This window comes from Tamandua tetradactyla, chromosome 1 (genome assembly GCF_023851605.1).
Source record: "Tamandua tetradactyla isolate mTamTet1 chromosome 1, mTamTet1.pri, whole genome shotgun sequence".
NCBI classification, from domain to species: domain Eukaryota; kingdom Metazoa; phylum Chordata; class Mammalia; order Pilosa; family Myrmecophagidae; genus Tamandua; species Tamandua tetradactyla.
This window is the reverse complement of record NC_135327.1, coordinates 112,392,400-112,398,399: the sequence shown is the minus strand read 5'-3', so window position 1 is coordinate 112,398,399 and position 6,000 is coordinate 112,392,400.

Genomic DNA, 6,000 nt, shown 5'->3' with positions numbered 1-6,000 from the left:
TGGAATATTCTTCAGAATAGACCATATGCCATGGCACAAAACAGGTCATTATAAATTTTAAAATTTATTTTAAAAACACTGAAATTATTCAAAGCACTTTCTCTGATCACAATGGGATGAAACTTGATCTCAATAACCACCAAAGAATGAGAACATTCACAAATACATGGAGATGAAATAACATACTCTTAAACAACCAGTGGGTCAAACAAGAAATTGCTAGAGAAATCAGTAGTTATCTGGAGATGAATGAAAGTGAGAATACAACTTATCAGAAATTATGGGATGCAGCAAAGACTGTGCTGAGAGGGAAATTTATTGCCCTAAATACCAATATTAAAAAACAAGAAAAAGAAAAAATCGAGGACTTACCAGTACACCTGGAGGAACTTGAGAAAGCACAGCAAACTAACCCCAAAGCAAGTAGAAGAAGAGAAATAACAAACATTAAAGCAGAGATAAACGAATGGGAGAACACAAGAATAATAGAAAGAGACTTCCGGAGAAGATGGCGGCTTAGTAAGACGCACGGATCTTAGTTTCTTCTCCAGGACAGCTACTAGGGGAGTAGAAATGACACAGAACAGCTCCCAAAGCCACAACAGAGATAAAAAAGACAGCGTACCCCATCCTGGAACGGCTGGCTGGCTGAGAGAAGCCGCTCGGGTGAGATCGCCGAGGTGCGCGGGCTTCACCGGGTGGGGCGGCAAGCGGCCAGAGTCACTCCCTTCCCCCTTCCCGGGCCGGCTGGGAGAATTGGAGAGGCGGTCCCCTGAAACCGCGGTGGCTGGCGCCCACACCACGCGCAGCCCCCCGGACCAACTGAGAGAATTGGATCGGAAATCCCCAGGCCACAGAGAACGGTGACGGGTGGGGGAGGCCCCTTCCAAACCCGTGACTCCCCATGAACGTGCACTCTCCCGGGCAGGCCGCTGCCGCTGGCGCCCTCCCGCCACGCTTGTCGCCCCAGGCCGATTAGGAAATTCGGACAGGCGCTTTCCCGGGCTGCGGCGGCCAGCAACCCTCCCCGCATTCGGACCCCGGGCCGGCTCAAGCCGCTTTGGCTAGCGAACCTCCTGGACGGCGAGAGTTTTCCAAAGTTAAAGGTCCCACAGCACCTTTTACTGGTGGGACCCACAGACAAATGTGTGCCACGAGCGCCACCTACTGGGCAGGATAAAAAAAAAACAGAACCCAGAGATTTCACAGAAAAATCTTCCAAACTTTTGGATCCAATACCCAGGGAAATCTGTCTAAATGCGCAGACGCCAACAGAAGATAACGGATCACGCTCAAATAATTGAAAATATGGCCCAGTCAAAGGAACAAACCAATAGTTCAAATGAGATACAGGAGCTGAGACAACTAATGCTGAATATACGAACAGAAATGGAAAACCTCTTCAAAAACGAAATCGATAAATTGAGGGAGGACATGAAGAAGACATGGGCTGAACATAAAGAAGAAATAGAAAAATTGAAAAAACAAATCACAGAACTTATGGAAGTGAAGGACAAAGTAGAAAAGATAGAAAAAACAATGGATACCTACAATGATAGATTCAAAGAGACAGAAGATAGAATTAGTGATTTGGAGGATGGAACATCTGAATTCCAAAAACAAACAGAAACTATCGGGAAAAGAATGGAAAAATTTGAACAGGGTATCAGGGAACTCAAGGACAATATGAAGTGCACAAATATACGTGTTGTGGGTGTCCCAGAAGGAGAAGAGAAGGGAAAAGGAGGAGAAAAACTAATGGAAGAAATTTTCACTGAAAATTTCCCAACTCTTATGAAAGACCTAAAATTACAGATCCAAGAAGTGCAGCACACCCCAAAGAGATTAGACCCAAACAGGCGTTCTCCAAGACACTTACTAGTTAGAATGTCAGAGGTCAAAGAGAAAGAGAGGATCTTGAAAGCAGCAAGAGAAAAACAATCCATCACATACAAGGGAAACCCAATAAGACTATGTGTAGATTTCTCAGCAGAAACCATGGAGGCTAGAAGACAGTGGGATGATATATTTAAATTACTAAAAGAGAAAAACTGCCAACCAAGACTCCTATATCCAGCAAAATTGTCCTTCAAAAATGAGGGAGAAATTAAAACATTCTCAGACAAAAAGTCACTGAGAGAATTTGTGACCAAGAGACTAGCTCTGCAAGAAATACTAAAGGGAACACTAGAGTCAGAACCGAAAAGACAGAAGACAGAGGTATGGAGAAGAGTGTAGAAAGAAGGAAAGTCAGATATGATATATATAATACAAAAGCCAAAATGGTAGAGGAAAATATTATCCAAACAGTAATAACACTAAATGTTAATGGACTGAATTCCCCAATCAAAAGACATAGAATGGCAGAATGGATTAAAAAACAGGATCCTTCTATATGCTGTCTACAGGAAACACATCTTAGACCCAAAAATAAACATAGGTTGAAAGTGAAAGGTTGGGAAAAGATATTTCATGCAAATAACAACCAGAAAATAGCAGGAGTGGCTATACTAATATCCAACAAGTTAGACTTCAAATGTAAAACAGTTAAAAGAGACAAAGAAGGACACTATATACTAATAAAAGGAACAATTAAACAAGAAGACATAACAATCATAAATATTTACGCACCAAACCAGAATGCCCCAAAATACGTGAGGAATACACTGCAAACACTGAAAAGGGAAATAGACACAAATACCATAATAGTTGGAGATTTCAATTCCCCACTCTCATCAATGGACAGAACATCTAGACAGAGGATCAATAAAGAAATAGAGAATCTGAATATTACTATAAAGGAGCTAGACTTAACAGACATTTATAGGACATAACATCCCACAACAGCAGGATACACCATTTTCTCAAGTGCTCATGGATCATTCTCAAAGATAGCCCGTATGCTGGGTCACAAAGCAAGTCTTAACAAATTTAAAAAGATTGAAATCATACACAACACTTTCTCGGATCATAAAGGAATGAAGTTGGAAATCAATAATAGGCGGAATGCCAGAAAATTCATAAATACCTGGAGGCTCAACAACACACTCTTAAACAACGAGTGGGTCAAAGAAGAAATTGCAAGAGAAATTAATAAATACCTCGAGGCAAATGAAAATGAAAACACAACATATCAAAACTTATGGGATGCAGCAAAGGCAGTGCTAAGAGGGAAATTTATTGCCCTAAATGCCTATATCAGAAAAGAAGAAAAGGCAAAAATGCAGGAATTAACTGTTCACTTGGAAGAACTGGAGAAAGAACAGCAAACTAATCCCAAAGCAAGCAAAAGGAAAGAAATAACAAAGATCAGAGCAGAAATAAATGAAATTGAAAATATGAAAACAGTAGAGAAAATCAATAAGACCAGAAGTTGGTTCTATGAGAAAATCAATAAGATTGATGGGCCCTTATCAAGATTGACAAAAAGAAGAAGAGAGAGGATGCAAAGAAATAAGATCAGAAATGGAAGAGGAGACATAACTACTGACCTCACAGAAATAAAGGAGGTAATAACAGGATACTATGAACAACTTTATGATAATAAATACAACAATTTAGATGAAATGGACGGGTTCCTGGAAAGACATGAACAACCAACTTTGACTCAAGAAGACATAGATGACCTCAACAAACCAATCACAAGTAAAGAAATTGAATTAGTCATTCAAAAGCTTCCTAAAAAGAAAAGTCCAGGACCAGATGGCTTCACATGTGAATTCTACCAAACGTTCCAGAAAGAATTAGTACCAATTCTCCTCAAACTCTTCAAAAAAATCGAAGTGGAGGGAAAACTACCTAATTCATTCTATGAAGCCAACATCACCCTCATACCAAAACCAGGCAAAGATATTACAAAAAAAGAAAACTACAGATCAATCTCTCTAATGAATATAGATGTAAAAATCCTCAATAAAATTCTAGCAAATCGTATCCAAGAACACATTAAAAGAATTATACATCATGACCAAGTAGGATTCATCCCAGGTATGCAAGGATGGTTCAACATAAGAAAATCAATTAATGTAATACACCATATCAACAGATCAAAGCAGAAAAATCACATGATCATCTCAATTGATGCAGAGAAGGCATTTGACAAGATTCAACTTCCTTTCCTGTTGAAAACACATCAAAGGATAGGAATACAAGGGAACTTCCTTAAAATGATAGAGGGAATATATGAAAAACCCACAGCTAATATCATCCTCAATGGGGAAAAATTGAAAACTTTCCCCCTAAGATCAGGAACAAGACAAGGATGTCCACTATCACCACTATTATTCAACATTGTGTTGGAGGTTCTAGCCAGAGCAATTAGACAAGAAAAAGAAATACAAGGCATCAAAATTGGAAAGGAAGAAGTAAAACTATCACTGTTTGCAGACGATATGATACTATACGTCGAAAACCCAGAAAAATCCACAACAAAACTACTAGAGCTAATAAATGAATACAGCAAAGTAGCAGGTTACAAGATCAACATTCAAAAATCTGTAGCATTTCTATACACTAGTAATGAACAAGCTGAGGGGGAAATCAAGAAACGAATCCCATTTACAATTGCAACTAAAAGAATAAAATACCTAGGAATAAATTTAACTAAAGAGACAAAAAACCTATATAAAGAAAACTACAAAAAACTGTTAAAAGAAATCACAGAAGACCTAAGTAGATGGAAGGGCATACCGTGTTCATGGATTGGAAGACTAAATATAGTTAAGATGTCAATCCTACCTAAATTGATTTACAGATTCAATGCAATACCAATCAAAATCCCAACAACTTATTTTTCAGAAATAGAAAAACCAATAAGCAAATTTATCTGGAAGGGCAGGGTGCCCCGAATTGCTAAAAACATCTTGAGGAAAAAAAACGAAGCTGGAGGTCTCGCGCTGCCTGACTTTAAGGCATATTATGAAGCCACAGTGGTCAAAACAGCATGGTATTGGCATAAAGATAGATATATCGACCAATGGAATCGAATAGAGTGCTCAGATATAGACCCTCTCATCTATGGACATTTGATCTTTGATAAGGCAGTCAAGCCAACTCACCTGGGACAGAACAGTCTCTTCAATAAATGGTGCCTAGAGAACTGGATATCCATATGCAAAAGAATGAAAGAAGACCCATCTCTCACACCCTATACAAAAGTTAACTCAAAATGGATCAAAGATCTAAACATTAGGTCTAAGACCATAAAACAGTTAGAGGAAAATGTTGGGAGATATCTTATGGATCTTACAACTGGACGCGGTTTTATGGACCTTAAACCTAAAGCAAGAACACTGAAGAAGGAAATAAATAAATGGGAGCTCCTCAAAATTAAACACTTTTGTGCATCAAAGAACTTCATCAAGAAAATAGAAAGACATCCTACACAATGGGAGACAATATTTGGAAATGATATATCAGATAAAGGTCTAGTATCCAGAATTTATAAAGAGATTGTTCATCTCAACAACAAAAAGACAGCCAACCCAATTACAAAATGGGAAAAAGACTTGAACAGACACCTATCAGAAGAGGAAATACAAATGGCCAAAAGGCACATGAAGAGATGCTCAATGTCCCTGGCCATTAGAGAAATGCAAATCAAAACCACAATGAGATATCATCTCACACCCACCAGAATGGCCATTATCAACAAAACAGAAAATGACAAGTGCTGGAGACGATGCGGAGAAAGAGGCACACTTATCCACTGTTGGTGGGAATGTCAAAGGGTGCAACCACTGTGGAAGGCAGTTTGGCGGTTCCTCAAAAAGCTGAATATAGAATTGCCATACGACCCAGCAATACCATTGCTGGGAATCTACTCAAAGGACTTAAGGGCAAAGACACAAACGGACATTTGCACTCCAATGTTTATAGCAGCGTTATTTACAATTGCAAAGAGAGGGAAACAGCTGAAATCTCCATCAACAGAAGAGTGGCTAAACAAACTGTGGTATATACATACGATGGAATACTATGCAGCTTTAAGACAGGATAAAC